Genomic DNA, 22,804 nt, shown 5'->3' on the forward strand with positions numbered 1-22,804 from the left:
AGCAATCACAATTGCAAATGAAAATATTGATGCATATGTTATGCATAGATTTGAGGAGCTTAAACAAAGAAACATGGGTTGACTTTCACCTATTAACCAGGATTAATGAACTGTAGGAAGATTTGCGAGCTGCAGAGTGGTTCTCTAACATTGACCTTGTTACGGCGCACAAACAGGTGATGCTGGAGGAAACATCATGCTATTTCAGTGCTTTCAACTCACCTTTTTGTACATTACAATTCTACAGAATGCTATTTGCCCTGGCTTCTGCTGCATCAGTTTTTTAGCAGATCATGCAACAATTGTTAGGGAGCATTCATGGTCTCCTGAGGACGATGTCTTAAATTTTTGTCTAACACTTAGGAGATCATGACAGAATTGTGAGGGTTGGCCTTCAAATTTGTGAAGAAAAGGGAGTGATTGTAAAGAAGGAAAAATTTGAATTTTGGAAAAGGGACAGAGTTTCTGAGACTATGGTGGTCATTGTGATCGTGGCGGTGTATGCCGCCATGCCAGTGGTGGCGGGAAAACCCGCAAGCCGGCACGGCGGCCCACACGCCACATAATGAATCGTTTGGTACTCACTCACCGCCAGGCTGCCTCCGTCAGGCAGCCTGGTGGCGGTTGGTGCTGCCCCTCAGATGATAATCTCTTAGCCTCCAGCCATAAGGGGTGCACCGGGGCACCCCGGGGGGCCCCAGTACTGCCCATGCACTTGGCATGGGCAGTGCAGGGGCCCCTGTGCAGTGCCCCATCGCGCAGGTCACTGCCTGATTTTCGGTCAGTGATCTGCGCGACGGGTGTAGCTGCACCCGACGCACAGAGGCATTGGCGGCGGCTCCATGTGGAGCCACAGTCAATGTGGGCCCACAGGAATGGCCGGCGGGGATCCAGGGGCGCTGGCGGTCAGTAGTATGACCGCCAACATGAACACAGTGGTTTTGACCGCCGTGTCCATAATGAGGGCCATAGTATTCAGGAAAAGGAAATTGACCTATACCAGGTCTGATCAAAGAGATAGTTTTTTTTCTCCCAGTGCCAGGAATAAGGCTGATGTATGTTCTTTTATTGGTGTCCGCAAATTTTGTATCTGGTTTATCCCAGTGTATGCCACTAAAATGAAAACACTCACTAACATGCTAACAAAGTGCCATTTATCTGGGATGATGACTGCTGAGAAATCTTTGAAAGGCCAAAATGGAAATGACTAATGCCAGGGCTTTGCATGCTTATGATCACGGTGCACCTTCCACTATAACTGTAAATGCAAATAAGTATGGCTTGGGGGCATTGTTCACCGAGATCACTATGGATAGGGAAGTTGCCATTAGCTATGTGTCAAGGGTGCTGCACAAGTCAGAGTTGAACTACTCATTTGTAGAAGAATACATTTTGCCATGTTACCAGGCCAGTGAGAAATTCAGGAACTGTGTATGTGGCAGAATATCCATAATTCAGACAGATCATAAGCCACTCATATATATCTTGAATGGGAACAGGGTTAAATATACTACCCCATACACAGCCCATCTAACCACAAAGTTGTTGCAATATGATTTCGAAGTCAGGCACATTTCTGTGAGAGAAAATGTCATGCTTGATCTATTTTCCAGATAAGTGGGTGCCAATTTGTGGGCAGGGGACCATCAGGGGGTCTGTGACAGCTTAAAAAATTAAATAACATTATCAAATTTAAAAAGTGTATATGAATAAAATGGCTAAAAGTACAATTTTAAACGGTACAGTAAATGTAAAGGAATTTGAAATTGGAGGCTAAAAATTAAATTAGTATCCTTAGATTGATTTGCGGGAGCAGTGCAGGTTCAGCAAACAGAATATAGTATGGATGATGTGTGGCTTCAATCAAATTTAGAAAACATTCAACCTCACTCTTACACTGAAAATGCTTATTTTTTCTTTATCTGTTTGCAAATTAAGTAAAATGTGCTATCATTTGCATATTTGTTGGTTAAAGGTTGAGTCTGTATTTTTTGTTTATTGCTTTGCTGTTTAATTCATCAACTGTGTTTAACCTGAGGTCCCTGGCTTCCAGTAATGACTCGGTAGGGGGTTCCCAGATTCTAAAAATGATTTAGTGGGGGTCTTTGGGTTCCAGTAATGATAAAGTGGGGTCCACAAAGGTCAAAAGGATGCGAACCACTAGTCAAGATTACACATTAGTGAGCCAGATATGGTGGATCCAGAAGAGGATAAGGAGGACTATTTTGTGTACTAGTGGATATTGTTGATGTCAAAGCATGTGCGGAGGTGGATTGGAAGAAAGCAAGTGATACAGACATGGTGTTAGGGCTGGTCAAGGAATACATATTGAATGGTTGGCCCAAAGCGGGGAATGTGAGTTCAGAAATTCAACCATTATGTAAAGTGGCTGCAAAACTTTCTATAGAAGACTATGTAGTGATGAGGTTTGACAAGTGTATTCCTCCTGTCACTTTATGTGATGTGTTAGTAAACATCACCCAGAAAGGACACAGATTCAACTACAACAGAGAGGAGAGTTGGAACCCATTATTGGAGACCCTCTTTGGATATCAGTAATATCGAGATGATGGTTAATGACTGTGTGGTATGTAGCAAAGCAGAAAAAGGGATCAAAGCTGTTACATTACCTTTACAGCCGATTCAGTTTCCTGAAAAGCCATGGGTAAAGGTGGGAACAGGCATGGTGGCACCCTTCAACCTTCTGCCCTACCATCAGACGTATGCTTTCGTGTTAATGGCTTCCCATAGCAAGTGGCCCAAAGGTGTTTTTTTTCTACACCCACTGCAGAAAATGCTGCAACGTTTCTTAAGGATATGAGATAAGGCTTTCCAGAATATATAATCTCAGACAATAGTGTACAATCTATCAATCTAGGAATGGACATTGTATTGAAAGAATCTGGGGTGAAACACCTTCAGAGTTCTCTCTATCATCCCCAAATGAATGGGTTGGTGGACAGGATGAATCAGGTAGTGACTGAATGTATAAAATGGGCTGGAAACAATGGCTATGATATTGAAGAAGCTGTCAAATCTATGTTGTGGTTCAATCGCACTACTTCACATTCTCTCATAAATGTGGCTTCATTTGAACTGTTAACAGGGCAGCAATCTATATCTGTACTTTGCCAAGCTTGGTTGGCCAAATCTGTACAAAAGAAGTTCACAAGAAATGTGGATCAGAGGGACATAACTACCAGAATACCAGAGTGGAAGATGAACAGAAAAAAATAAAAGAGAAGTTTGATGTTAGGAAGTCCACTAGATGTCAATATTTCAACATGGGAGACCTGGTTCAAGTGAAGAAATCCACTTTTGTTACGAGATGGGATGCCAGGTATGGGGATCCAGTAAAAATGGAAAAAATGTGTGGTAATGCAGTAAGAACTGAAGGTGGCCATTGGTGGGACGTACATAAGACTGAAGGTACTAAGCAATAAGACAAAGAGACTGAGTGATGTTCCAGCTCATTCATCTAATGGGTGCCTAAAGGTCGTACTGATTTACAAGAACAAATAATCCCTGAATTGGGGAAAACAGCCAGGACACCGAGCTGATCAATTTGTGAGAAATATGTTCAATTTAAGTTGAGGTAGTGTGTATGTTACACACACATATATATATATATATATATATATATATACAGTATATCATAAAGAATACTTGTTATTGTAGTGGTCAGTATGCAGCATCAAGTTTCAGGTATTGAGCAAGATCAGTCATATAACAGGTTCTTTTCACATTCTGTGCTTATGATTTGTTGGTTTCACGATGACTCACTTTTGTTGAATTTCTGGCTTTTTATTTATGTATCTCTCTGTATCTATATACTTTTGCATTTTGTTTAGGTTGTTATATTTAATTCAATATTTAGTTCTACTTCTCATTTGTGTATTTATCTTTATACAAAAAGGGGGAGATGTTTTGTTATGCTTTATCTCAAATCTGGCTCCGCATCAGCATTTAGAATGCTTGTATTTGCACTCCACTGTCTGCACTTCTGTAGAGAACATTTCATGACTGTTCAGTTAGAGCGTGTCCAGACAAGACGACAGTGGTGGCTCATTGATGGAAGCTGAATTTGAAGTTAAAACATTGTACATACGTGTTTGAAATGCTTTATAACAGATTGCTGGCTCTATAGGGAGAGCCCCAAGTTCCATGGAGTGGGTTTTATTATCTGTCCTAGCAGGAGGGTCTCAATCTAGGGTGAAAGGGCAGGAAGATAACTACAGACACATGTACACTAAGGCATTAACAAGGGTAAAGGAGACAGAATTATGTACAGGTAAATGAAAGAAATGCATATGGGTGAGAAACAAAGGGTACTACACATGACACTACACATTAAACTATCATTCTCACATAGTCTATTTTTAAGCTTTCCTATCAGATCCAGGATCAAATAGAGGAAATAGCAAGGTGTAAATCATCACTCATAGGATTGGTACAGAAACCATCAATTTTGCAATTGACATTTCAGTCCTAAACATTCTTGTGGGGCTACAGTCACCCTCCATTTGCTTATACCAGCATAACTACAAGGCAAATACAGTTCTTAGCGATCAAAGAGGAAATACAGTCTGGAATTATAGTTATCCCTTTTCAATTGTGGCTTGGTGGGAATATCACAATGACCCTTACACCAACAGCCATGACACAATATTCAATATCAGAATTGGCAGACTCAGTTGGCTTGTTACACAAATTTGGATGGTCCCTATATGGTCCCATAAACAAGAGTCTGCTATGAATGATCTAATATTGAAAGAACTTGAATATTATTATATTGTCCCTCACCTTAATTGAATTCCCTACATTGTGACTAAGTGTCCATCAATATCTAACATATTTACCTCTAGATATAAACCGATGCACTGCTGAACGCAATTGTTTATGGAGATGACCTTGCAGACATGTCTCGTGAAAATTGATCACATCATATCTACAACCAAAACTAACCCACAGTAAATTATCTAACTTGTACCCAAAACAGCAATGTTTGTAACCATAAAAGTAACCAACCATTTTCTAACATGCACAAGCACTAATTTGGTCTGACCAGCAAATGGGGATGCTGTAACAAATGGCTTAGGGTCCTGTTCCATATCCAGTTGCTGAGAAAAAACTAAACTCAAACCATGTGATAAAAGAGTTGGCATATGAGGTACCAAATAGGAGAACCTGCTCTTCCACTTTCTTCTGTTTAGTAGTTGCCTTCTCCACCACAGGTGTTGTTAGCACCAGAGATCATACAAAACTAAAAGTAGCACCCAGTGGAGTTAAATGTGGGTTATATTTTTGCCTTAAATTTCCTTTTGTGATTGTGCACAAATTTATTATGTTGAAGTCATTGAAACATAACTCTGTTCCATATTTTGTAAACCAATGGTAAGCATGTATTTTACTAAGTCAGCCTTGATAACATTTCCCTTCTAGTGGCTTTTGAATCCTTGATAATCTTCAGTTCGAGCAACTGACATAATATCCTCTCGTATATCCTGAAGAGCAACCACTTATTTTTATTATCTAGTTTATAACCTTATTAAGTCCATCTTCTCTACTTTCCTACACTTCATTTGTCAAACCCTACTAAAATAAAAAAGTTCTAAATTCACCCAGTGGGGTAGCCACTAGCTTGGGAACCCAAATTGTTCTCACATGAAGCCACTGCAGCACCCACGTTATTGCACACAGATCATTTGTTTTTGATGCTACGCTGAATTTCGGCCCATCAACCTTGCTCCTCAGTTAATTATCCCTACCATCCAGTCTACTCACATTATAACTTACACTCTTCATGATTAAAATTGGCATAGGCCAAGGAGAGGAGTTAAGAACCTATGGGACATAAAGTAGGATGGACTAATCTATCAACTGTGCTCCTATGGTTCCAAATGGAGAAAGGCACTCTTGACAAGCTATCTAATAAACTGAGGTCACCATAGTTTTTAAAATAATAAGCTCTTACTTAAGCCACAAATAACATGCATACTCACTTAAATAATTCCCCATATTATACTCTGCAAACTTGCTATCATAAGGCATTCTAATTACCTGGGACTTTTCACAATTATTCAATATTCCTTCCATTTGAGGAATGGTCAACTCTCCCCTGCTAGAGTCTAATGTATTGGTCTTTCCTTTTGAATTATTCTTTATCAGGAATTTTAGTTTTAGATTGTCTGGCACATTGATAGTTTCAACTTTTGTCTTCCCTTTCCCTACACTAGCCTCCATATTTGACAAGAGCTTGGATGACTCTTTCAGACTTAACAAGGAGTCCACTGTAGTAAACAACCATCTTTAAGAATGTGTAGTTTCACTTTAGCCACGCCTTGTATTTTCTAGTACACTGTTGAGTTTGGGTTGGTTTACCCTTCCATAGTGAGTTTTGTGTTCAACACTGTATGCATCAGGCTTCAACAAATCACAGATCCACATTTATTGTATCTTTGCGCTGAAACTACATGTGTGCTAAGACTGCTGTTTATTAAGTATATGGTTATCAAACTTGCAAAGCAATTCAATGTGCTGCCTTCATACATGTGTCCCAGTTTGTGTTAAAGTCCATCATGTTCTACTTAGCTTTTGAACATAGAACTGGACATTATTCATAGTTCAGACAAATATGCAACTTTGGTTTTGATGTGCTAGAGCAATATCTTGCATCAATGTATAGCTACCATTACCCCCGAGCAGCCGAAGAAGTATTGATAACATCAGTTGTTCATATGTTCTAAAACAAGTCCTCTATTCATGATCTTTATGTTCTTCAAAAATTCCAAATGAACAATGCAGCCACATTCCAAATGAACAATGTAGCCAACACGTGTTTCATCGCTGAGGTACCGTAACCTATGACTTCTTCAAGGCTACAATCAAAATATACAAAATAAGCTTTGCATAGGCACCATGTTCCACATTGTCTAATCCATCACCACAAACCCTATCAGTGAGAATTAGAGGTTTTCCATGAGATTGCATGAGTAGTATTTCCCATCTGATCCTGTATATCCTCCTTGTTACGTAGACCTAGTGAATACAAAACACAAATGGATTCGAGAAAACAGAAGAAGAAAATCAGGTAATGGAGTATCATCTAGAAGTACCCATCACCGTGTAAGAACCCCAGGTGGGTGGGAGCTGTGACAGCACTCCAGATTCCGGACTCAAATTTTAGGAAGCCACTCCCAGACAACCTAAGGTAAGTGAGCCAAAAACACCTTACCAAAATCAGTACATCACTATCTATTTTTCTTGTTGAAAGCCAAACACACCGCCGAGTTCTATAATAAATATATTTTTGAATACGGTCGTATTGAGAAGGTCTCACAATTGACACCTTTAGCTATTGAAAAAGTATACAAGTATACATTACCTGCCAAATTAGTGGTTCAAAGCTGTGTGTATGCAACAAATCTTTACAATATTTCATAAAACTTAATCTTGAATGGTACCTAACGTTTTTAACTATGCACAAGCCTAAGAGAAGACAGTGGCTTGAAGCAAAAATTGACCCACAGCTGTCTAGTGACAATAATATAGAAATCTTTCATAAAGAAGTTCTTTATGAGATTGGCAAATGGAATATGGATATACATACAAAATATAAGAGACATTATAGAGACAATCTCATTAGGTCTGAAGAAATAGTTGTGAGGGATTTGCCATTAGATCAAGATATTATCATCAGAGAGGCCAACAAGGGAGGGAATATAGTAATTATGAATAAGGAAGAATATGACAATGAGATTCTTAGTCAACTGTGCAACTCATCATTTTACCTAGAACTTAGTTACAATCCTATCTGTGAAGTATCAAAATTGGTGAATACTAAGTTGAAATACAGGCATGATTCAGGATTGTTCAATGATGATGAATACTACTATATGTTGTCAGATCACCCCAGATATCCATGCCTGTATACACTGCCAAACATACGTGAAATTTTGCCTTTTTCTCCCAGCAGACCAATTATATTGGACATTGGTGCACTAACAGAGAGAATATCTGAATTAATGCATTTTTTAAAAAAAGTTTCTTCATTTCCAAAGTACCATCATACATACACAACACAAAGCATTTTTTGAACCTGATAATTGATGTGACATGGGAGCATGGCATGTTTTTGGTTACTGTGGATGTTGTATCATTGTATACAAGCATTTTACATGAATATGGTATTGATGTAGTACACTATTTTTTAATAGAAGGCCTATTTAATTCTTGAACGTACTGAAATGCTTCTAACTATGCCACAATGAATTCTAGAAAACAATGTTTTTCTGTTCAATAGAACATGGTACAAACAGTTGCCCGGGACCGTGATGGGTTCCAGATTTGTGCCTTCTTTTACAAACCTCTTTATGGGGTTGCGTGAGGAGGTGCATGTCATGGGCCCACAGGGCGTAAAATGGAACAACAATATTTTTTACTGGGGACGTTACAATGATGATTGCTTTATGATTTGAACTGGCAATTGCGAGGAACTTGAACTTTTCATAAATTATCTTTACTCAAATGAGTACAGTATATAATTCACATCCGAATATATAGTTATCAGAAAATTGTGTTCTTGGATTTGGAATTGTATATCAGGGATGGTCGTATACATATAAAATGTTTAGGAAAAAGACTGCTTATAATGCCCTGCTACGCGCATCAAGTGCACATCCCAAAGCACAAATCAATTCTATCCCCTATAGTGAAAAGCTGAGGTCGAGACAGAACAGTAGCAAGCAAATGACATTCAAACAGGCATTAACTAATATAGATCATAAATTCTTAACACATGGCTATAATAAGGATGTGGTTAAGAAGGCAAGACAAAGAGCCTGCAATATTAACTGCAAAAGTACACTTTTGAATGGAAAACTGAACCAGAAACAACATTCTAATTTAATCAGATTGGTTATTAGTTTTAATCCTATGTCTAACAAGATGTTTAACATCTTGCAAAAATATTGGGATCCATTCATTAAGTACAAAGACCTTCAGGCAGTTTTGGCTAAATATCCAAGTGATATATATTGCAAAGGAAAAACATTGCAGAACTCTATCAATCCTAGCTACCCCACACCCCAAAGACAAGACTCTTGATTAATATGAGTGACCATGTGTAGATGGGCTATTGTTGGGGAAACCAAGTTCATGTATCACAACTTATGTGAACATACAATATATACCCATTTGAATTGTGGCAGCCGTATGTAAATTATTTAATTGTGTGTAAGTGTAATAGGGTATATTAGGCCACTTAGAGAACGCTTGTCAGACTTTTCTTGTCAAATACGTGCTAACAAAGAATACTGTAGCATTCCTTTTCCTATGGATCTCCTAATGATTTTACTCACAATTAATTACCACTAACTGTTACTTTCATTTCAAACTCTCCTAATACTTCATTATTCAACTTTTGAGACTCAAAGCACAAGTTGGTGACGTGTCAGCAGTTCCAGTGTCTAACAATATTAGCCTTGATATGTTGTTTCTGGCACTAAAATAACAGTATCTATGAGGGCTGTAATAAGTTATAATTTCAGCTGCTACATTTTGTTTTCGATATCGTATTGAGCTCCTAGTCAATTTATTATTGAAAGTCTTGATAGGCTTATACATTGAGTTGTGCGGTTAGACTTGTCTCTTACATTTGGGACTGTCATTAGTTTGTGGCGTGTACACGCTATGCTGCAAAATGTTGATTGAGAGACCTTCTTGATATGGTCTGATATAAAATATTTATTACAGAACCCGGTGGTGTGTTTGGCTTTCAACTGAGAAAAATAGATAGTGATGTACTGATTTTGGTAAGAATTTTTCAGCTCACTTACCTTGTCTGGGAGTGCCTTCCTAACATTTGAGTGTGGAATCTTGAGCGCTATCACAGCTCACACCCACTTGGAGTTCTTACATGGTGATGGGTACTTCTAGATGATATTTTCTAAATCTGGTCTCTTTCTTTCACGTTCTTATGGCTTCGTATGATTCTATTACCTGATTTTTTTCTTGAATCCATTTGTGATTTGTATTCACTGGTGTCTATGTCACAAAAAGGTTACTCTCGTTTTCTGTTTAAATCATGATCAGATGGGCAAAGACTATTCAAGCAATCGCATGGAAAAACCTCTAATTTTCACTGATGGGGTTTGTTATGATGAATTAGACAATGTAGAACATAGTGTCTATGCTAAGGGTATTTTGTATACTTTGATTGTAGCCCTGATGAAGTCGTAGGCTACTGTACCTCAGCGACAAAACACGTTGGCTACATTGTTCATTTGGAATGCATGAGATCACAAAGATTACACATAAAGTACTTGTTTTGGAACAAATTAACAAGTGATGTTATCAGTACTTTTTTGGTTGCTCGGGGGCTCAGTGATGTTTGATTAAGAAGCCTTAGCTTCCATATGGCGTTCAGCATGGCCCTCTCTGTCCTCTCATGAGCACCATATATTATTCTTTTTGTTTGCAATTTATGGTGGGACACCTGGGTTTGCGCCTCTATACCTGGCCACTTGTTATTCTAATTTGCTCAATATATGGCTACCCAGAGAGTCGGTTATGTTAGTGTGATCCCTAACAACACTGAGTCCATCAGTGGTTTCTCTCTTGTTGCCTCCATGAAGAATTTTAGATCTTCCTTGGGTGGTGGATTTTGCCATTGAACTAATCATTGCCACAAGGTATTATGATTAGTAGTTCTGAAGTACCAGACACCCTCTCCATATCAGAATGTCATCAATGTGTTCAGATATGTGAGCATGGTTTGAGGGATCACCAATGGTATCTTCACAAAGTAGGAAAGAAGGCATCATTTTAGACAGCACTATCCTGCCTATGCTTGACAGTGGTAACTTTTTCTAGCCGAAAATATAGTTTTTGATTGTGATGGCTGCCTTACCAAGGCTCACATCAATCACCTTGGTTTTCTCATAGTAGATCTGCATTCCCAGACATCGAAACCTGTCCTCTTTTCATTGACGGAAGAGTTTGGTTGGATTGCAAAATTGTGGCCTTGGAATCAAGGTCAATCAGAAGAGGCAGAGGGTGTCTGGTTTCATGTACAAATCTGACAAGGGTCTCCACTTTTGGCTCTAGATCTGTTCCAGCATTTCTTTAATATTAAAATGTCATCAGCATTCAACATGCATGTGTGTATGACTATCTACCTATAACTAGGGGTGTGCAAAATTAATGTAATTTCAAAATTACCTAAAATTATGCAAAACACAAATGTATGCGTTTGTGTTATTTTTAAGGAATTATGCATCCTTGCATCAATTTCTGACACATGGATACATTTCGCACTAAAAACAATTGTACAACAAAACAAAAGCACTTCGAACAACAGGCACTCAGACTCTGCTTTCCCAGGCATTCTGCAGTCATTTTATAGAGTAAATGGTGCATTTGCAGTACATTTTTATCATGAATGAAAAGTAATTTCGTGAAGTGGCACAACTGCATAGTTTGGGGAATTTTGCACAATGCAAAAGATCTACCTGTTAACCCCTAGCAGTGACCTCCCCTCACACATATGCAATAGTCATTATGTTGCCAGGGCAAACAAAAGAGGCACCCCAAGACATCCCTGTTGTGTTCCCCTATGTATCAACCAGGTATCAATATTTCTTTCCGTGTGGATTTGGGCCATGGTTTACTCTTTTCCTTGCCATTATTCATCTCCCAAATCCCCACCAAAGAAAGATTGTAAACAGAAGTCCCACTTTAAGATGATAAATGCTTCTCCATATCCTTGGAAGTAACTTACAGCATTCTCCCAGTGACTGTGAGATTGTTCTGCAGGTGGAATAAGCACCTAATATTAGGCAATTTATTTCAGTGACAAACAAACCCTGATTGATAAGGGAGTATCAGATCTCACAGGCCTTGGTAAATTTTACCTGCAAAAAGCTCCCCAAGGAATTAGCAATCTAAATTTAGCATCAGTAATGGTCTGTAAGACCTAACATCTTGACTAGTCTCTATGATAGCTTCACTTATGGTGTTGATAGGTGTCCAGAATCTTGCTGCTGTATTGATCCCCAGCAGGTGGAGAGCCAACAAAGCCTGGTAGGGGGTGTGTCCCGATGTGCAATTAAAAATAAAGCAGTGCTAATATGTAAAGTGAACTATAGAAGAATAGTTTCTACTTTATCAGAATTATGTCTTGTCAGTTATCTTCCCTAGTTCCTCATGTTGTGATCAATGTAGCCTTGTACTCCTGAAATAAATATTTGTGGCTGCCATGTACTAGCTGGTGATGAAATAAACCCTAACATGCGCAAACCGACTGGTTTTCCTGCCTCCTTTCATTAGAGAATTGCTTGAATGTTTGAGTTTCCCTTGCTTTCACTCTAGTGGTGGCACACAACATGCTTGGACTTTTCCATGCTGAAGAGCAAGACCCTTCTTTGTCATTGAGAGTTATATTTTATGCAGTGACAATGCTACTGTGTAGTTATAGTTCAAAACATGTTTCCACTGAAAAGGCATTTTTGATGTGCCTATAACTTTTGACCCCATGGATGGATTTGCATGAAACTTGGCAATCTCATTCAGTTAGGGGTTGGCATGGCATGTTTCTTGAAGATCTGCCAATGAAAAAAAAAAGTTAAGGTGGGTGATAAAGAGGGACTTTACATTTTAGCTCCCACACACAATGTTGCCAAACACTTCATAAAAGAAGAAGTTAGTTCAGATTGCAATCCCTTATTTTGGTATTTCTGTTGCATGGTTTTGAGCTATGACTCACAGCCTACCACCATGCACAATAAATACTTGGCAAAGTCAGAGGCACAAAAAAACTGCTAGCTCAATTTCTACATGGTGGACAACAGTGAATTATGTTGTGTACAATTTAAAACACAGCAGGAGAATTTCATTGGCTTTCCATGTTTGAGTCTCATACGTAACTCTTTTTTCTGTGAATATATATATATATATATATATATCGGCGGTCGTCACTAGGTAGTTATAGTTAGGACCTAGTTTCTATAGAAGAAGCGTTTTTGTTTTGCTAATAACGTTGGTGCTGCTTGATGAATCTTCACAAAATTTTGAAAACTTATATTGTGCTAAGTTCAGCTTCTGTCTTGAAAGATTCAGGGTGATCTGTCAAGCGGGGGATGGAAAAAGGGGGTCCCAAAACACGTTTTTCCCATTCATTTTTCCATGGGACCTTTAGACACGCCCACAGCACGGACAACTGAACGGAATTACACCAAATTTGACATGAAGCAAGATTCTGTGCCACAGATCATGCTTTTTGTGATTTGGTGCAAATCTGTTCAGTAGTCTTGGAGAAATTTAAGGCCAAAAAAAAATCGATATATAGGGATGTGGATCTTACGCGGGTCAAACTGTCCCTGTGCTGAATGGCTCACAACACTTCAGCAAAGAAGAGTTGGCAGCATTCTCAGCCGAGTCCCAGAAAAAAAGACAAAAAAAAACGAAAAGGGGCCAGAGTAGCGTCACCCCATAGCTCTGGTGTGGAAGTCTGTGAGGGCCCCCACAGGGATACAAATCATTTGTTTTTAAAACAATTGGAAAAATCTGCGGACAGATCGTGGATTTTTCTGATATTTTTAAAAAAAGAAAAAAACAGTCTCCAGCGCTTTTTTTTGTTTGGCCCCAAGTGGACCAGGTCCCATGGGCATTACAGAAAAAGGGGGCATACAGGGCCCCCTCCTTCATCTCTAATAAGTACCAGAGACCGTACCTCCCCAGGGTGAATGTCCAAATAAAAGCAGGAGTGGTCACAGCCCCTGTGCCCCGCGGACCACCACCCCTGGGCCAAAAATGTTTTTAAATAAGTGGAGGAGGCCCAATAAACTCCCCCAGAGCCCCGGGGACAACCACCTCCCCAGAGCTATCGATTTAATTAACGTGGGAGGCCCGTGGCCCCCCTGCACCTCAGAAACCACCAACCCCGGGCAAATGATTACAAAAAGAAAGGGGTTCCCTATAGGCCCCCAAACCCCCTCTTGGGGCCACTGATAGCTCTGGGGACCGCCACTCCCCAGGGCCACCATCTACAGTTTTTTCGTCAAAACATTTACTGCAAATATTACATTATATTTTTAATAATGTAATCAAAAGTGTCATAAGTGCCATAATTTGTGGGTAATTACCAGTGTTTGGCAAGGGCATGAGTTATAGTTACCTTAGGGCACGAGTTATAGTTAGTTGAGGTAACTCCAACTACAACTGGTGAATTTCTAAGGTTCTGTACGTTTAAAATGTGAGCCTAACTATAACGTCCCTGTAACCTTTGTTTTTTCAGTGAAATTCAGTTTTTATTTAAAATTCTAATTCCTAACTATAACGTCCCTGTAACCTTTTTTTCAGTGAAGATATATATATATATATATATATATATATATATATATATATATATATATATATATATATATACATAAAACCTACTGGCACTCGCCAGTAGGTAGTTACAGTTAGGATCTAGGGGCATATTTACAAGAAAATTGCCAGCACTGCACGGTGTCACTTCTACACCTCTAACATGCAGGGATATGCTGTATTTACTATAATACAGGATGTCCGTCTTTCCCTCTGTGCTGGCACAAAATTAGCAGCTGAGCGCCAATGCAGCCACCCTTGCGCCATGGTGCAAGGATGGCTGAGTTGCAGGGGAGATTGTTTTTGGGCAGGAAGGGACATGCTCTTTGTATGTGTGCTCAGCTTCAGCTCAGTCCCACAAAAAAAGTTTACAAAAAGAAAAGAAAAGAAAAGGTGCGATTGTAATTGTTAATCTTGGAAAAATCCTTGAAAAGATCAGCTGACTTTTCTTAGATTTAAAAAAAAAAGTGCGGACTCCAGTGCTTTTTCTTTTCTTTGCCCCAGGTGGGCCTGGTCCCTGTGGCATTGGGGGGAAGGGGGGCACATGGGGACCTCCATCTAGGGCTTTTCAAAGCCCTATGGACCAACACCTCCCCAGGGCACTGTAAAATAAATGTGCACAGCCCCCTGTGCAATGGAGACCACCACCTCCCTGGGGCAAAACAGCAATTTGTGAGGGAGGAGGCCCATATGGCCTCCCCCACAGCCCTGGGGACCACACCTCTCCAGGGCTAAATATGAAATTTATGTGGTGGGTCAGCATGGCTCCCCTCACAGACTCCAGGACTACCACCTCCCTAAGGCAATTTATTCAAATAAAGGGCAACCACCACCTCCGCGGGCTGAAAAGAATAATGAAGGTGGTCCGTAGTTTCCCTCGGCCCCAGAGACCACCACCTCCCCAGGGCTAAGTTAAACATTGGAGGGGTGGCCATGCGGCCCCCCTCATAGAGCCAAAAATCGCTCAAAGGACCGCCACCCCCCCGTGATGGCTCCTGTTGTATCCTGGGGTCCCCATCCCCGGGATATAGCTGTTTGCTCTGGCTTGGTGGAGGCTTTGATAACTCCTGCCAAATCAGAGCAAACACTCCACTTCCAGTGGGCGAGAGCTGTAAAAGTGCTCTTGCCTGCTGAAAGCAGAGGTTTAATCTCTTTTCCTGCCCACAGAGACGTGCACAGGAAAGAGATTAAATGAATGATCTTGCAGACAGGGAGCTGCATGTTTAGCTACTCCATGTGTGCAAGAGCAATGCCGGATCCCGCAGGAGGCGGGAAGCCAGCTGGGACCACAGGGGCCTTGAGGCTCCCCCTGCAGTCCTGATCCTGTACACTGGGTGCCACCTCCCCAATTGAATTGTGGTGGAACCTGGGGATGGGGTCCCTGGGGCTGAAATCCGCCCAACAAGGGCGACTGGAAGGTCCCCCTCTCCCGTTGAATTGTGGTGGTCCCCGGGGCTGAAACTGGCCCACTCTGTCCTCCTTAGTGGTATGAAAAGGTCTTGCTGAATTTTGCCAGGATGATGGACGGCTTACCAAAGGCCCCGAGTCTAATTCCCACCAATTTTAGTGCTTCATTCTTGATGCTGAGGAATACAAGGACATCCCCACCAAACAAAGAAGCATGTCATATAGCTAAGAGGAAGGACCCTGGTTTGGCGGAGCTTTACGTCTTTGTAGTCTTATTGGTCTCTCTAAAGGAGGATTCATGTTATCCCAGAATTCTGGAAAAAGATGCACGAGGAACAATCACATTGCTAAATGCACACAAGGTCGCTGGAGACATTCCCTCACAGTCCATTATGCAGCTGTAGTGTAGAATACACACTGGACATTTACCCAACAAGGTAGTACTTACTAACTAGCCAGCAGAAAGTACTCTAGTTGGTAGACATTTTGTGCAAAACTGTGGACTCCTGTTGGATAAAAGGGTAGAAGAGTATAATTTGTGGCCAAGTCACTCACACAGCTACTGACACACCTACACAGACACTCACACACCCACTCACAGACCCACTAAGAGACTCATGTACTTACTCAGCCACCCACTCAGACACTCATAAACCTACTTACAGACCCATTCAAACATTCGTGCATCCACTCACAGACCCTCTCAGACATTCATGCACCCACTCACAGACCTACTCAGGCTCATACACCCACTTACAGAACCACTCAGAAACACATGCACTCACTCACAGACCAACTCAGACACTCACAAATACACTCACAGACCCATTCAGACCCTCACACACCCAATCAAAGACCCACTCAGGCATACATGCACACAACCATGGACACACTCAGACAATCACGCATCCACTGATAGACCCACTCAGAAACCCATGCACTCTCTGACAAACCCACTGAGGTACTCATGCACACACTCACAGACCCACTCAGAGACATGTATTTTAGGTTGAGTGGTTATAAGGGGTTAGCCGCAGGGCCTGACACCAGGCCTGGTCATGCAGCCAGCACCCGCTATGCGTGGATAAGGGTTATGCATGGTGTGGGATTAGGTTCTTATATGGGGTTGGCTGCAGGGCCTAGCCTCAGGCCAGGCCATGTGGCCAACTTCCACTGTGCACAGGCTGTGCATGGGGTGGGGTTGGGTAGTTAGAGCAGATTGGCCACAAGGCCCGGCTGCAGGCCAGGTACTATAGCCAGCCCCCGCCACGCCTGCTGAAGGCAGTACACAGAGGTGGCTGGATTCATGAATAGTAATTGAAATGACTTTATTTTACGTTTTAAAAAACATAGAAATTCACTTAAAAAACAAAGGTTACAGGTACCATATAGTTAGGACCTCACAACACCGCCATGCACAGTTTTACTGCAAATGTTGCATTGATATCATCAATGATGTTATCAAAATGTCCAGAATGCTGTAATTTTTGACGTAATTAGGAGTGCATGGTAAGGGTGTGAGTTTTAGTTACCTTAGGGCACAAGGTATATTTACTTGAGATAACTATAACAGGTGAATTTCTATGGTTTGGTGTGTTTAAAATGTAAGCTTAACATCCCTGTAACCTTTGGATTTATAAGTGAATTTCTATGGTTTAAAAAAAAAATCTGTTTCCTATCTATAACATCCCTGTAACCTTTGCATTTTTTAGTGAATTTCTATGTTTTTTCTAATGCAAAGCAAATTTAATTTCTTATATGTTAATCCAACCACCGCTGTGCACGGCCTTCGGCCATGGGAGGGGGCAGTTACTCAGACCCTGTGGCCAACCCCCTAACCACCCAAACCCACTCTTTGGCTGTGCATGGCATGAGTTGGCCTGACCTGTCTCTCTGGGTTTGAGAATAGGTGTGAGAGGGTGTATTTAAGGCTGAAAGTGGCTGTGAGAGTTTCTGTCTGGGTGTGAGAGTGGATGCATCAGTGTCTTGGTGGGTGTGTCAGTGTCTTTCTGGGTCTGTGAGTGGGTGTGTGAGGGTTTCAGTGGGTCTGTGTGTGAGAGTGTGAGTGGGTCTGTGAGTGAGTGCCTGAGTGTCTGTCAAGGTGTGAGAGTGATTGCATCAGTGTCTTAGTAGGTGCATCAGTGTCTGTAGGGGTCCTTGAGCGGGTGTGTGGGGGTTTCAGTGGGTCTGTGAGTGGGGGGTGAGAGTGTGAGTGAGTGTGTGAGTAGGTGTGCGAGTGTCTAAGTGGGTCTGTGAGTGGGTGCGTGAGGGTCGAGTTGGGTTGTGAGTAGGTGCACGAGGATCTGATTGGGTGTGTGAGTGCCTGAGTGGGTGTATGAGTGGGTGCGCAAAGGGTCTGAGCAGGTGTGTCAGTAGGAGAAAGATTGAAAAAGAGAAATTGATAGAAAGAGAGAAAGAGTGAGAGGGAAAGACATAGGGGGTCATTCTGACCCGCAAGAATGAAGGAAGCACCGCCGGGGCCGGCGGTGTCCCGCCGATTTCCCCCCGGCGGTGATAATCCGCCAGGGCAGCGGACCCCCTTACCGCCAGCCTGTATCTGGCGGTTTACACCGCCAGAAATAGGCTGGCGGTAAGGGGTGTCCTGGGGCCCCTGGGGGCCCCTACACTGCCCATGCCACTGGAATGGGCAGTGCAGGGGCCCGCTAACAGGGCCCCGGCCTGCTTTTCACTGTCTGCATGGCAGACAGTGAAAAGCGCGACGGGTGCAACTGCACCCGTCGCACGGCCGCAACACCGCCGGCTCCATTTGGAGCCGGCTCCTGTGTTGCGGCCTCATTCCCGCTGGGCCGGCGGGCGCTAACATGGTTAGCGCCGGCCGGCCCAGCGGGAATGTTGGAATGTGGGCCACGTTATTGTGGCCGCATGGCGGCCACTTGGCGGTTCCCGCCTGCCAAGGTCAGAATGACCGCCATAGTTTTTTAGACTTTGGTGAATGATATATTTAGAATGAGATATTTCTGGATAAACTGAAATGAAAAATATATTTCTCAATTAAAAAGAGTGAGATCGCCTTTCATTATGAACCTTAACCTTTTGAAGTTGAAAACAAATTAAAGTAGGGAAATGACCACAGACACACCTAGAGTAGAACCCTCACCTTTCAGTGAGACCATTGCAATGACTATCTGGGATGGAACAGAGACAGAGTGACAGGACTGCGAGGGGAGCCTCAAGGTACTTGCAGTCCCAACCGGCTCATCATGTTCTGTGGGAGCTGTCATTGCTCCCACAAGCAGGGAGCTGCTTTAAGTAGCAGCTCCCTGCATGTGGAAGCAATGTTTTCATCTGTCTTCCCCACACAAATATTTGCATTCAGGGAACAAAGATGAAAGCTCTGCTTTCTGCAAGGGAGAGCTGTTTCACACCTCTCTCTTGCAGAAAGAGGTCTTTGTTTGCTTTTGCAAAAGCAAACAGCTATTCCAGGGGGTGGGCACCCCGAGGCAAAGCAGGAGCCCGCACTGGGGGGTGGTGGTCCCCAGGGACAGGTATGGCTCCTTGAGGGAGGCCATGCCATCCTCCTACATTGACCATTGCCGCGGGGGTGGTCCGTGGGGGTTTGAAACAGACCCCCTTCATTGTTCTATTGAAGCCCTGGGGGTGGCAGTCCCTGGGGCTGCGGGGAGGAGGGGTGGTCCCCTCCATTATATTTGTTGAAAGTCCTGGGGAGTTGGTGGTCCCCGGGGCTGCGGGAGGGTGGGGGCAGTTGGCCGCCCACATGAAAATAGCAATGCTCCCGGGACCAGGCCCACCTGGAGAACACAGTTAAACAAGCACGGGAGCCAGTGTTTTTTTTTTTTTTTTATAACTTTCACGGCATCTCCTATCCACCACAAATCACGGCACAAATTCATAAAAATGCTTTTTAGCTCTGTAGGGGTGTCTCTGGGACCCCAGCACTGGAACTAAGGGGTCAGGGTGTCCCTATCCTGACCCCTTTTGTTTTTTTACATTTTTTGTCTGGGACTCAGCTGAAGCTGAGTCCCCACATGGCTGCCAACACTTCCTTGTTGAAGTGTTGGCAGCCAATCAGATCTCAGCACGAGATTGGATGATTCGCAGAGCCTTTGCCTCCCTATCTATAAAAATTTTAATTTTCATTACTATCTAAAAACTACTGATGTATGTACACCAGATAAAAAAGAGGCATCTTTCTTGACCAAGAGTTACCTTTCTGCCAAACTTGTTGTAATTCCATCTAGTGATTCCGGGGCTATGGCTGTTCAAAATCCCTATGGAAAAATAAATAAGGAAAAAGCGTTTTAGGATCCCCCCATTTTTCTCAGCCCCCACTTGACAGATCAACCTGAAACTTTCCAGACAGCAGCTGAAGTGAGTGTCACATTTTCTTGGTGCAAACGTTTTTAGCAAAACAAAAATGCTCTTTCTACAGGAACTAAGTCCCAACATTCCCTAGTGGCAACTGCCACTAGAATATATATATATATATATATATATAGTGGGTATTCAAGAGTAATATGCTATGTATTACACCCATAGTTCCCTCTAAAGTGTGTGCCTGTGTGGGTGCTTACACTTTGATTTCTCTCTGCGCAGAGACCTACAAACATAGCACACCACAAAGGATTTCTTTGCATTTGGATAGTGTTTACTGGAGCCTTTGTAAAGCTGGCTTAGTTGAAGCTGCACTGCTGAATGCATTTTTAAAGACAAGTTTTTGTCTTTAAAAATGCTAATCAAGGAAGTGTTAACACCTGTCGTGAAAGACAAAGGCCAATCCTGGAGCAGCAGGAAAGTCTCCACAGAGTCTTCAGTACAAAGGCTAACATGCAGAACACCTTGGGGAATTATGGCAGTTTCCGGATATTAACTTTCTTTGGAAGTTGGGGCAGTCATGTGTCAGCCATCAGCAGCATCCCAGAGATTGAAACTTTATAACTAAATTAAGGCCATCAGTTTTAGATCCTGATAGTTTTAAAACTCACCAGCAGAGAGGGCTGTGTATTTTCACAGCTGAAACTCCTCTTGTTTTAAAGAGTGAAAAGGATAGAAATAGTGCCATAGGCAGAGTGGTGTCAGGGCCCAGGTCTGCACTGTACTCTCTGGTGGCTCCTAAGTTAAAGTGTGATTCAAAACTCCTCTGATTTTCATTGTTTTGGATTTTCATACTTTAACAATAATCAGTGAAATTGATCCTCACAGTCCTACTAATTGGGTAGATATCTTTTCAGTGTCTTCCATTCAAGTGAGGGCTAGGTTACATAGAGAGGTACCACATTCCTATATCCTTATAGTCAGGGTCACTGGAATTATTTGGTCAGGGTGCAACAAATTATGTGGCAAGGTGGACTGAATTATGTGGCAATTGTGCTGCACAATGCTGCACATTTTGTGATAGCATTGCTTCCTTATTTTGACATTTTTCCACAGTTTAACACTGTCTGGACAAAGGGATCACTTGATTAGCAACAGTTTAACACCCAAATACAGCAATAAACAACATAAAGAGGGGGGCCAGTCAACCTTTGCAAAAGGCCTTCTGCTGGATGACAACATGCATTGCTACATATGATCTGTTTGATTTAGAAACAATCTGATTTTTTGTTAAAATCTGCAGAGTATGTAGCAGATGTTGGATTATATAGCAAACGCAGCAAAACCACAAATATGTGGGAAATGCTGCAACTGCAAAATTGCTTAATTCCAGTAGCCCTGCTTATAGACTGCAAATGCTTGGACAAAAATCAAGAACCAGAATCCTTTGCAGTGCTCTTTCCAATTTTTTACTGAAGTTGAAAACTGTGAGAGAGAATCAACAGATATTTTTAATCACATTTATAATTTTATAACTTTATGTATGCTGGTTATCAGGTTTTGCGCACTTTGCCAGATATGGTGCGAACCAAAGGAAAAGAAAAAGACTATAGACCTGATTTGTGCACTGGGAAAAGTTATGTTGGATGCCATACTCTGATCTGTTTATTATAAAACGTTATGATAAAGGCAATAGGCTTGGCCTGATTTTGTTAAAACCAATGTGCCTATAATGAGGGATTGTTCTAATACTGTGCTAAAGCCTTTTTACTTGCATAGAATTTCACAGATTGCCATAATAGACAAGGGTTTTGGTGTTGGTGTCTGACTCAAACAAAACTGTGGAGATAGAAGATTTGCACTATGATGATCCTTGGTAGGCCACCTCAGCGGGAATAAAAAAAAAAAAAACAGTGGCAGTTTTGCATATATTTGCAATTTTATTGATGGGTGCCTTGCAGGAAGGTTTATACTTAATACAGTTGGTCTGCCTCTATTACAGTAATGAGCCACTGGCAAAAGCTATAGACCTGATAGGATCAATGGGAAAAGTTATTTCATATGCCATAGGTCTGTGCCATCTCTTCTGAAAATTTCTGACACAGGCAGTAGACCTGACTTATTTATTATGAAATACAAACACACATGTCAAGGCAAATAGGCCCTTAATGGTGGATTGTTATTGCACGCTGTTACAACCTACAGATGTATTTTGTTACAGGCAATCTCACAGATTAGTTTTTAGGCAAGGATTTTTGTATTGATTACCCCTTTGACAAACCTTAGGGGCACAAGATTTATACTGTGATAAACCTTCCTAGAATCTCTTGGGAAGTCTGACAATCTTAGTTGTCGGAAAAGATCTAATGATGAAAACATATATACCACTGCTATACATACCAGTGATATACCACTTCAGTCGTTCACTCTCTTGCCACGCAAGTGACATTTGTCTCAACACATGTGCACAGTCACCTGAAAATAAGTGCACTTCATTGACAAAACTAGGGGGACAGTGCTTTCGTTTTCTGTTTTCTAATTACAGGCCCCTTTTCACTTGTTTCATTCTCCTGTTTTTATTTTCATCATTAAAGCATGCTACAGCTCAAAAGACAGTTTCAATTGGCTGCTTGCTTGTCTCTGACTTCATCTGCAGTGTACTGCAACATGTACAGCCACTGCATCTAAACCACCTGACCACCATGGAAGGATATTGTCTATAAGATTTAACTGATTT

Source organism: Pleurodeles waltl, chromosome 12, assembly GCF_031143425.1.
Source record: "Pleurodeles waltl isolate 20211129_DDA chromosome 12, aPleWal1.hap1.20221129, whole genome shotgun sequence".
Lineage (NCBI taxonomy): Eukaryota > Metazoa > Chordata > Amphibia > Caudata > Salamandridae > Pleurodeles > Pleurodeles waltl.